At 39.0% G+C, this 12,899-nt stretch overlaps 1 pseudogene; it reads left to right on the forward strand.

The window, feature by feature from the left end:
* Positions 1-1,435: 1,435 nt before the first annotated feature.
* LOC148096973 (uncharacterized) lies at positions 1,436-8,440 on the forward strand (annotated as a pseudogene).
* The last annotated feature ends 4,459 nt before the right edge of the window (positions 8,441-12,899 follow it).

Genomic DNA, 12,899 nt, shown 5'->3' on the forward strand with positions numbered 1-12,899 from the left:
TTCCATCAAATGGCAATCTTGCCATCAGCAATCATGAAACCAAAATGTTAAATGAGATATTCTGATTTATGCTGTGATCCTTTAGCCACGAGTGTTTTAAGTTATGGAAATGTGAATTAATTTGTCCTTATTTTATCCACACCATCACACCACCTCCTCCATGCTTCACAGTGGGAACCATGCATGTAGACACCATCTGTTCACCTTTTCTCCTCTGAACAGCTGATGTAGAGATGTGTCTGCTACTGGAGCTCTGTGTGGCATCTATCTGGGCTCTAATCTGAGCTGCTGTTAACTTGTGATTTCTGAGGCTGGTGACTCGGATGACTGTATCCTCAGCAGCAGAGGGGACTCTGGGTCTTCCTTTCCTGGGGCGGTCCTCATGTAAGACAGTTTCGTCAGAGCGTTTGATGGTTTTTGCGACTGCATCTTGAAGCTCACTGAGAGAAGGCCGAGGGTTTGCAGCACTCTCAAAAAAGCACAGGGTGGAATCTAAAATATAAACATACTTAGAGTTATTTATCAGTTTTTCTCTGCTACACAATTCCATATATATTGCTTCATATATATGATGTCTTTAGTTTGCACCTTCAGTATAAAGTAATAATTGGTAGTCAACTGTAAGTTGCAGGTTGTATAATTAAATATTACCAGATACTGTTTAATCAGGAAATAGAACCAATTATCTACCAAAGAATTTCAGTTTAACTCAGTTTAGTTTTATTTAAATAGCCCCAAATCACAACAGTCATCTGCTTTGTATTGTAACATACCCTACAGAAATAAACCTTACAATGATACACAACAACCAAAGACAAAGGACCCATTTTACAATCCATAGACACATATAACATGTAAAAAATTAACATGTATGAAAATATACATGTACTGATGTGTACTCAGACATAAAAACTGCAGTATTCTCATTAAAGGCCCAGGCACTGTAAATAAACCCAACAGAAAAGCATAGAGTGTGCATAATTTCTATTCTTATGTAGGCTTAGCTTTGGCTAAGTGACAATTTCTGTCTCACAAAAATCTGTCTCACAAACCATGGATGCCACCTATTGACCAAACAGAATTCAGAAAAAGACTTGAGATCTCATTTTGTTCTCTTCATTAGGCGAAGATTTCAGCACCTTTCCAGTTCTGTTTCTTTATTCGGGAAGGAGTACAGCAGACTGCTGGAGATAAGTCTTTCAAGAACAAAAGCAGTCGCTCAAACATGAGCAGAGAAGGCTTGGATGACTGTTATCATTCCCTTTTATCTTGATAAATTATCTTGATTTGCCCTCTTTCCATCTGCCATGCTTATTTCCACCTCTAGTTCACTGTTATTCACATGGATAGAGTAAGGGAAATAATTTGGCTATGTCTCTATGCATCATGCAGATCAATCAATCCATCCATCAATCAATCAATTCATTCAGTGATCATGAGAAATGTGGTCAGGCCAAAAGTAGCCCAAAAACGGGAGGAGGGTGTTAATGATCTGACGCCAGTTGGGACAACAGTCACCAAGAGCACCACCGGTAGGTAACACGCTGTAATGGACTGAAACCTTGTAGTGCCCACAATGTCCACTTCTCAAGAAGGCACATGTACAGGCCTGCCTCAACCTGCAACATGGTGAGACATCTTCTATACAACTATGACATGTTTTTAAGAGCCAATATGTGTGTGGCACTATAGATTAGGTTGTATTGCATAGACCATGCCAGATTAGGTGGATAAGTGTGGTTAATGCTAGCAGGGCTAACTGTAGATATAGCATCTTAGCAGTTAGCTGGAAAAAAAATGGTTTCTGTTCCTGACTAACAAGGGAAGCGGTGTTTAATCCTTCAGCTGACTAGTTGCACACAAAATTAATTTTCATTCATGAGCTGATAAACAGTGTGCTTCATAGATGTCAAAAGAGATGCTGTCTCCTTGGCTTGATAAAGTGTTGTTATCAAAAATGTGAGCAGCGTTATTTCCACATGCATCCTTACAATCAGCGTCACCATTCAAACTCTAAATATTGTTACTGTGGACTGAAACTCTCAGTGACATTCCCTACAGGCAAAGGGCCTCACGATGCCTGCAGGCTCACTGATGTGAAGTAACTTGCCTTTTTTGTGCTGATACGCCTACCACACAAATTGGTTCCCTCTGTGCACATGTATCCGGCCACAGGACACAAATAACTAGATGCAGCTCCCTGTAATGACATATAGTGGACAAAAAAGGCTAGAATTATGGAGGGAGGGGGGGGAAAAATCACTGCTTTCATCTTGCCTGCTGGGGCTGTCATGCTCTTAAAAAGTCTCTGGTCGGGAATTCCAAACTGTAGCAACGCCAGACAAGGGGAGGCACAATACAAGAGCACAGGAACATATATGCACACACACATCAGACCCCCATGGATGCTCACAGGGGGTTGCTTTTCAAAGACTGCAGTTTGGAGGGGTTTCAGCATCAAGGCCCTTGCACTATTTCATGTCATTAATACTGATGACTCTGTGTCAGTAAAATAAAAGAGCATGTTAAGTAAGACACTGAAGGCCTGCTTACCCCTCAAGCTATCTGCACTTCCTTCTATATCTTAGATGTGCAGCTGCAGAAAGACAATACTTTGAGCCACAAAATCAGGTGGTGAATCATTTTAAAAAGTCAGTAATTGGGTAGAATTCATGATGACTTACATCGATAAAACTCCTTGGAAAAAGGGTAAAACTAGGCTTTTTTTCTTCTCTTTACATTCAGTTGTGGTTTTTATTGTCAGGGGGCTGGCACTGTGACCCAGCATTTTGAGATATTTTGGATTTTTTGATTACTTATGAAATAATTATAAGTTCTGGGGTTATTATTAGTCCATCCTACTGGAGTGTTATCGTCCTTGTTTATGAGGGTTTTTTTTACTGTTATCTCCTTTTCTATGTATGTTCCCCTTGTGTGTCTCTCCATCTCGCTGTCTCTTGTGTCAAGCTTGCGTGTCCCAGTTAATGTCTCTCCATGTTTCCTGTTTTATTTTGAAAGTCTTTTCTCCATGTTCAGTGCGTTTAGCTTTGCTTCCCCTGTGGCGTGATGTTCATTTGTGTCAGCTGTGTTTCCCTGGTGTTTCTACTTCCCTCATTACCCTCCTGTGTATCTGAGTCTTCTGTTTCCCTCTGTTCAGTGTGGGGTTGTCTGTTTGTATTGCCTAATGTCAGGTCAGGTTTTTTTATGCTCCTGCTCAGATTCATGTTCATGTTCTCAAGTCATAGTTTTCTTAGTCTTAGCTGTTCCCAGTTTAGTTTCTAGTTTAGTTTTGCACCAGTTGGCCTTGCCTTTGTTTTGTGTTTTTTTTCCTATCAGCCAAATAAATGGCTTGCTCGCTTTTTGTTAAACCTTACTTTTCTCTATCCCTTGTATGCGTTTTGGTCCACACCTGAAACACAATGGATGCTCCTTTATGTCAAAAGTGGAAGAAACCAGCAGATTAAACTCTTTAATTAGGGGTCTAAATGTAATCTTGTAGTTAGCTTCCAGTTGTTAAGCTTTGCATTCTTTTTGCAGAAAGGACAGGAGGGAGAATGGCAAGATTACTTCTGTCTCTGCATCATCTGAAATGAAACAGACCTGAGACGCGATGAAACTTTGGCCTAAGCTCAGGCCTGCAGCTGGTCACGTAGTTTAAGGTTAAACAGGAAATGAAGTTTGGGGCTGTGTAAGGGTTTGTTTGTTATGACTGTGGATGGTTCTATTTGGTCTAAGTAAATAGCTTTGTTAAGTGCATGTAATTCATGTTAACAGTAAAGGACTGCAGCTTTATTTAGGCAAGGCAAGGCAAGGCAAGGCAAGGCAAGTTTATTTGTTTTTTGTTTTTGTTTTTTTCTTTTTTGCCTGTCCCGTTTGGCTCTTTTACCATCAGAATTATTGTCTAAAGGCAAAGAAAGATGCCCAACGGATTTTCTTTATCAAATTGACAATCCCAGCTTTGCCGTAATGGTCCATTTGATTCACCTTTTATTATTTATTTTATTTTCACTTGCTGAATACGGGACAGACTTGACTGGGAGAAAGAAGGAGGGAAAGAAAAACAGTTGAGAAGAGGGACGGGGGAGAAGGGCAAAAAACAAAAACCAACAGAATAAGCAGAAAAAAAATACATATATTGATCACCTGGATCACCTGTTGAGAAAGAAAAAAGAAAACAAGCAGAAGAAAACGAGAGTAATAGAATAAACAACATCACAATGATATATGGGAATATGACAGTAAATACTAAATATTAAACATTATTGTGCAGCACGTAAGATCGACAGCACAGTGTGCTTTGAGGTAGGAGCCAAAAAGGGTGTAGTTTGTGTGTGTGATCATCCGTGTGTACACCTGTGAGCATGGACACGCTTGTTTTTTTTTTAAAAGGTTTTTAAAAGGCAAGTTTATTTGTATAGCACAATTCAACAACAAGGTGATTCAAAGTGCTTTACAAAGACATTAGAAACAAAAACAAATAAAAAGCATGATTTAAAATTGATTAAAACAAGCAAACTAACTAACTAATTAACAAACAAACAAACAAAACAGTATATAAAATCAAAACAGATAAAATCAGAACAGTAGATAAAATCAGTAGTTAAAATGTAAGTTTTGAAATTTAAGCTTAAGTGCGGATCTAGTTTATGTACTTAAAGTCTTTTAAAAAAAGGCTGGCTATTGTCATGTGAGTTTGGGGAGATTTTCCTTATTAGACGGGTTACACGCTACACCATGAAGTCACTGCTAGTAAGGTAGTAGTAAGTAGAGATGGCACGATACCACTTTTTTATGTCCGATACCGATACCGATATCATAAATTTGGATATCTGCCGATACCGATATGAATCCGATATAGTGTGTTTTTTAATCAATAAAACGTTTTTTTAATATCTTGCTGCATTTTGTATAGGTATATACTCAAGTTTAAATAAATAACAACACTAAAGCTATTCTGTTATACCTGTATGTAAAAAATACACTGCGCCCAAAATATTTCATAGTTCAGCAATACTGATTAGTGATGGGATTTCTGGCTCTTTTTAGAGATCCGGCTCTTTCGGTTCGGCTCACTAAAAAGAGCCGGCTCTTTCGGCTCTGAACCGGCTCTTCCGGCTCCGAACCGGCTCTTCAGGTTGTTTTGTTGCTTTAATTAATTTATTATTAACAATAATATAAAATTATGCACAAAAGGAATTATTAACGTAAAAAAAGTGGTTTTATTTATATATGTTTATATATAAATATATGCGGTGGCCCCTAGAGACAAAACACGTACAAACTCCAAAACACATTTCTAGCATGAACTGAACTTCCAAAGCAGAGCTACTAGATCACTTAAATTACACAATTGAAAGCATGTGTGTATTGTTTGTGTATTTATACACAGGCACTCATATATATTCAAATAATTAAAAAAAAAAAAAGTTCATTTACCTGTTACTACCACACACCAAATCCGGTCGTTGGTACTTGCTGGCTTGTGTAGCCACTAGGTAACAAAAGCTCAACACTGCGCCCTAGCATCCTGGAGCACTTCTGTTGTCTTTTGTAAGTGTTTTGAGTTTTTATGTGCTTCTGAGTTTTTACGTGCTTCGGAGTTTGTACGTGTTTTTACGTGTTTTGGAGTTTGTACGTGTTTTTACGTGTTTTGGAGTTTGTACGTGCTTCAGGGTTTGTACGTGCTTCAGAGTTCGTACGTGATTTTAAGTTTGTATGTGCTTTGTCTCTAGGGGCCACCGTAAATATACTTTTATTTATTCACTCCACATAAAATGTAATAAATAAATCATATAATACAAAAATCAACTATTCACATTTCAATTTGTAACTATTTAAATTTTCAGCTTTTTCCTTTTACAAATTTAAAGTGAAACAACACAAAACACTGCAAACCACAACACAATTAAATATAAATTAAAATATGAAAACAAAAAGAACATGCATATTCTCTGTCATATGGACCTGCATGAATAAACTTTCTGAATCCTTTATCATCTGCAACTGAAAATAGTTGTGGATGATTACTATACCTTTCTAATGTGACGTTGTTGTCCCTGGCTCTCTCTCTCTCCCTCTGGCTCTGTTCCTGTGCTACTGAATGTAACTACCGCCCCTCCCCCCTCTGCCCAGCGTAAAGCACAAGGCTCGCGTGCTGAGTGAAGCGGAAAAAAGTGCGAGAGAGAGAGAGGCTGAGAGAAAGAAAAAAAAAAAAAAACCACGTGACGGCTCGCGATAATGAGCCGGCTCGCGTCGTTCACGTCAAAGAACCGGCTCTTAGAGCCATTTCGTTCGCGAACGACCCATCACTAATACTGATCAATCTAATAAACGTAAACCTGCTCCATCCTCCCTATTCTGGTATTTTAAAGAGTACTTAGCAGAAATATCAAGCAACCTAACTAATAGGGTTGCCAACTCCCAGCAAAAAAAAAAATAGGGAACCACCCCCCACCTCATGATGCTTAATCGATGTAATCAAATTTAATTTGATGCAGGGGGGAAAATGCACAGAAAGAAATTATTTTTCAAGAATAATTAAATAGATTCAACATCTTTCTTCAACAGAATTGCAGACTGCACAGATGGTATCTTCCCAAAGGAAAAAGTAGTATAGCTTACTAGGGTATATTAGACTTAATAGTTACTATATACAGTAATGGACTTCTATATATTTTACATCAAATTAAAACTTTGGGTGTAAGAGTCAGATAATTATTTATTAAAAGCTAGATATTTTAAATGAGAACAAGAAAGAAAAGTATGTCTTTGTGCCCCCTTTTCCCTGTTCATGCCCTATCGGCCCCCCTGGCTAAACTTTGCTAGATCCGCCCCTGCACAGTTACCAGCCGTCAGCTACGTAGAAAACGATCCTGGTCTAGAAAGTAATATTAAATAAATTCTAACAACAGCTTATCAAGCTTAAACGTGCTGCTGTTGTTCAGCCGCTGGTTTCCTCTTTCTGGTGAGAAGTGGGCCAAAAACTAAGAAGAGAGACGGACTCGCGACAGAAAAGCCGATCAGCTGATCATTGATCAGTTTCACGATTGAAGTAGCAGCAGGAGAGAGAGAGAGAGAAGAGGCAGTCGCTCCATATATCTGTTGTTAAGCTTAACGTGGGAATGCTTTACAAACATTCAGAGATGAACTTACACACTTGCTTTACTCCTCTCTGGGAAAACTTCCTCGGAGATGAAATGCTGGTTTGCTAGCAAGGCTACAAATACACACAGCGGCTCTATCACGTGACGCATACTGCTGCGACGTGCTACGGTTATGAGCCGAGTTACGCCGTGTAGCAAGCTTTGTGAGGTGCTTTTTTGATATTTAATGGATCGGATTACATTTTTTATTTCTCGCCGATATCCGATCCAGTAATTTGGGTCAGTATCGGACCGATACCGATACGTAATATCGGATCGGTCCATCTCTAGTAGTAAGTACTCAATTCATCATTTATAAAGCATTACAACTCTCAGTATGTAATTTATAAATAAATGTTTATTCTTAATTAATAAGCTAATATTTATGTGTTCAGCTTATTTTATAGTGTAATCTTCACGTGCTTTATCCAAAGCATATTCTCTGTTGACTCACCCACTAATTATATTCACAGTATTCAATACCTGTGTCTTTAGGGACACAGGTAGTGTTAGTGTCTTTCGCTAGCTTAGCGTAGCTCGTAGCTGACTGGCTAGCAGCATGGCCTCAAAGGTTACTCCTCAGCCTTCTTTAGCAGTAATGATACTTGTAATAAATGTAGTACATTTGCAGCTCTGGAGACCAGGATCACTGAATTGGAGATTTGGCTTTGCACCCTTGAAAAACCTGTTGCTAGCCAGGCCTCTGTAGTTGGTGCAGCTGAAGGTAGCGTGGGCCCCATTAGTTCTGCCCCGGCAGATTGTACAGAGCAGCCAGGAACTCAGGATCACTGAGTGATGGTGAGAAGGAAGTATAGCCTTAAACAGAAGCTTTCAGTACACCACCTGCGTCTAACTATTTTTCCCCAACTGGTGACACACCTGCCTGGGATCAAACTGATAATTGGCGATTCTGGTGCCAGCAACCATAGTCAATTGTCTTCCAGCGGCCAAAGCAACAATGAGGAAAATTTAAAAGTGACTCCTGGTTACGCCAATCAGAGGTCACTAAAATCAATATTGAATCGGCGTGTGGCTTTGCCAAAACAATGTTGGACTCTGTAGTTTTCTCTGGTCCCCTCCCCAGTCAGACCAGGAGTGACATGTTTAGCCGCATGTTCTCCTTAAATTGCTGGCTGTCTGAGTGGTGTCCCAGAAACGATGTGGGCTTCATAGATAATTGGCAAACCTTCTGGAGGAAACCTGGTCTTGTTAGGAGAGACTGCATCCATCCCACTTTGGATGGAGCAGCTGTCATTTCTAGAAATATGGACAAATTTATTAAACCCCCCAAAATATGACTATCCAGAGTTGGGACCAGGAAGCAGAGTTGCAGTTTTACACGCCTTTCTGCAGCTCCTCTCCTCCTGCTATCCCCCCAAAACCCATCTCCACTGAGACTGTGTCAGCTCCCAAAAAGACAAAAAAAACAAGCTAAAAACCAGCAACAAACAATTTAAAGATAAAAAATCAAAAAGAAAGAACAATACAGTATCCACATCTGAACCAAAGAGTAAAACAGTGAAATGTGGATTATTAAATATTAGATCTCTATCCTCCAAGTCTCTGTTAGTACATGACTTAATAATTGATCAACAAATCGATTTACTCTGCCTTACAGAAACCTGGTTGCAGCAGGATGATTATGTTAGTTTAAATGAATCAACACCCCCGAGTCATTCTAACTACCAGAAACCTCGAAGCACAGGCCCAGGGGGCGGTGTGGCAGCAATTTTTCACACCAGCCTATTAATCAACAAAAGACCCAGACAGACTTTTAATTCATTTGAAAGCCGTGTCCAACCTTGAAACCAACCATTTAACAGTATTCACCCAAAACGTTGTCTTTTCTGATTATTTCCTAATAACATTTACATTTACAGTAATTGATTAAACAGCACTGAGGAGTAGATTTCATCACAGTTGATGTCTCTCTGAAAGTGCTGTAAATATGTTTAAGGATATAATTGTCACTGAGTGTTTTGTGTTTAATTTATATTTTTGAGTAATTCATGGTTCATTTTCTAGCTTAAGAGCTGTTAAAACGGATCCATAGATCATAGATTTGATTGATTACTCTGCAGCCGGAAAGATTTTTGCCGTCACTTTTTTACTTTGGACAGTTGTTATGATGCGTAACCGTACACTGAAAAAAAGACCATGTTGAATTTACTTAATTCAGTAGTGGACATTGGCTGCACACAATTGTTTTGCTTTGGCAGAAACTTAAGCAACTGAGCTAAATCAACACAACTTATTCATATTCAATAAACCTGTGCATTTTGAGTTGATAAAATGTGATTGGAACATGTTTCGATGAGATAAGTTGAGCTCTTGGAATATTTTTATCCTTCACAATTTTGTCATTTTATTCCAACACTATTCAATAACTTTTACCCCAGTACTACTTGGTCACTTAAATACTACATGTTGTCTTCATGTTACATAATGTTCAACAAAGTCTAGAGTCTGGCTAACATAAAAGTTAAATTGATTCATCCTACTATCTTTATCCGGGGTGCAGGGCTGGGGCGTAACCCGGAAGTGATAGGTTAAGAGGCAGGGTACACCCTGGACAGCTCACCAGTCTATCACATAGAGACAAAGGACCATTTGAACTCACATTCACAGGTAATTTGGAATCACCAATTTGCCCAGAGAATACCCAGAGAGAACCCACTACAAACTAGCCAGATTGTGGATTTGAACCCAGGACTTTCTTGCTGTGAGGAAACATCGCTAATCACCATGCTGCCAATCCAGGTGTATGGGCAGAAATCTGTGCCATCAGAAACTGAATTTGAATAAGTGTTAATTGCTAGGATTGAATCTGAATTGTAACTTGAATAAATGCTTTTACAAACTGAATAAGAATTAGCCTAATTTGAAATTCAATTTATTGGTTTGAAAATGATCATCACTAAATTGAAATTGAATTTTATATTTTGAAAATGAATTCATTTGCTTTGAAACTGTATTTTATCCTTTAAAAATTTAGCTCTCAAATAATTTCAGATTCACTTCTCACCATTCAGTTTCAGTTCTATAATTTTTTTTTTTTTTTTTTTTCGGACTTACATCCGGTTCCGGTTCAAGCGTAGATTAATAGAACTACGTTTTACTAGCGGACCGAAAGTGTTACTGACGGGAATCTACAGCATCTTGAGCTAAATTAAGACTTCAGAAGTCATTTGTCATGTCGAATGACCAGCGGATAAACTCAGGTTGGTAATAAATGTATTACATGTATAAAAACAAGCGTCATGTTAACAAATGATAGCCGTACAATAATTTTTATGCTTTTATAGCTGTTAGCTGAAAACGCTAATTTACCGTAGTTTGTCCTGGATTCAGCTTTGACAAACAAATATAGTAGAAATCCAAAGTTGTCATCTTGTACCCTCTCACAGCCCTGTATGCTTGCAGAGACTCCTACAGTAGGGAAACATTCAAAACGGTGTCCAAACCTTTGTATTTTAGCTTTATTTATGTCTTACACAGCATTCCAACTCTTTAGCTAACTTAATAACTTTAGCTAAAGTGAATAGTTAGTCCAATTCATTAGTGCATTAGTGTAATCTCAACAAGAACAAATTAAGTTGTTGAATTTCATACAGATCCTACATGATTTAATTACGTTCACCATAGAAACATGAATTATTTTGTTCAAATTACAAGTTAGACTTTTCTAAATGTAACAACCACCCAGTGTCCTTTTTTCGGTATACCAAAAAAAGTAGAGGTGGTTGCTCGACTTGACTGAGATGTATGCCTTCCTCAAACCACGATCCAAAGCGCACGAGATTAAATCACATGCAGTGTTGCGAGATTTAACATTGCTATATTATTTACTTACTTCACTCGAACATGATATGAACAATTTAATATACCCTCTCTGCATATCATGTAGTTTCTACACCATATAGTTACACTTAACTTTTAAGCACGAGGCAATTGTGTTGAATACACAGGAGATGGCCAATCCCTTTTTTTTCAGTGTAGCAACAATGCAGCTGAACAGGGAGCATCTGACCAGCATCTCAAAAGCTAATAATAATAATAACTGACCCTAAATCCCACATGAGTAAAAGAGAAGACATCATGGATGCAGAGAAGGAGAAAAGCAGAGAGAGAAGGAGGAAGTTGTAACCAGTCCGTCAGAGGCTTCTTCACATCTGCTGTGAGACACACAGCTACAAGAGAGCTTTCCTACACCCATTACCATCAACAGCCACTTTTTGAAGAAATGATTTATGACAACATTTCATTTCTCATTGGCATTAACAAAGGATTTTTGAACTTGAAGTGAAGAAAACAAACAGTTGCCATTGCTATTGCTTTGGTCCTGCTAAATCCCTTCAACAATGTTTCCTGGTATTAAAGTCCATCCATCCATCCATTCGCTTCCGCTTATCCTTTTCAGGGTCGCGGGGGGCGCTGGAGCCTATCCCAGCTGTCATAGGGCGAGAGGCGGGGTACACCCTGGACAGGTCGCCAGTCTGTCGCTGGGCCAACACACAGGGACAGACAACCATTTGCACTGTCATTCACTCGCACATTCACACCTAGTGGCAATTTGGATTATCCAATTAACCTATGCCCACAAGCTGCATGTCTTTGGACGGTGGGAGGAAGCCGGAGTACCCGGAGGGAACCCACGCAAACACGGGGAGAACATGCAACCTCCACACAGAAAGACCCCGGCCTGATGGTGGAATTGAACTCAGGACCTTCTTGCTGTGCGGCAACAGTGCTAACCACCATGCCACCGTGCTGCCGTATTAAAGTCTAAATTATGAATATTTACTTTTCAACTTTTGTACAACAGTCTGAGTATTATTCTTTATAAGTGCAAATAGCTCTTACAGATTACCCTAGCACAGGGGTTGGCAACCTGCGGCTCCGGAGCCGCATGCGGCTCTTTAGTCCGCGTGGTTAATAAATTAGAAGTATTTAGCTGAAGTGTATTTTATTTATGTTAGCTCCTTTTTAACTTGTAGATCTAAATTGGAAGATTATTGTGATTTTGAAATATAAAAATAAAATTGTATTCTATTATTTTTTTCAACGCTCAAAATAAGCTTCACACTCGCGGAAGCCGGTGTACCTGCCGAAACGCCGTGCATTTATTGAGACTTTCAACCCCAGGTAGGCCAATTATGGATCTTCGGATCCACATTATGTCAGCAGCTGTTCTCCACTGTGAACTATGTTAAAAACAAACACCGCTCACGCCTCACAGATGACAGCTTACAGTCCTGCGTAAAGACGAAAGTGACTTTGTACAGCCCCGATCTGCAGACGCTGTGCGCAGAGGTTCAGGAGCAGAAGTCCCATTGTAAACATACCACGGCAGACCCGACGATGTTTGCATGAAGACTGGAGATTTAACACATCACTACTTAAAGATGAAGACTTTATTAAATATTTTAAAAAGGAATGGATTTCATATTTAGACTTTAATGACACTCCCGGAACATCTGCTTCTGTTCTATGGGAAGCAGGAAAAGCTGTGATGAGAGGTAAAATAATTTCTTTCTCATCACACAAAAAGAAAGAAGAAAACAAAAATATTCAGGAATTAGAAAAAACCATCAAATCCTTAGAAGAAGCCTACGCGTTCCACCAAGATCAAGAAGTAATGAACAAAATATGCAAAACAAAACTAGAATTAAATGAAATTATTAATAGAAAAACACAATTCCTTGTACAAAGACTTCGCTTGCAGAATTTTGAACACGGTAACAAATCAGGTCGATT

The sequence above is a fragment of the Neolamprologus brichardi genome, chromosome 20 (genome assembly GCF_056152115.1).
Source record: "Neolamprologus brichardi isolate AB-2024 chromosome 20, ASM5615211v1, whole genome shotgun sequence".
In the NCBI taxonomy this organism is placed as follows: domain Eukaryota; kingdom Metazoa; phylum Chordata; class Actinopteri; order Cichliformes; family Cichlidae; genus Neolamprologus; species Neolamprologus brichardi.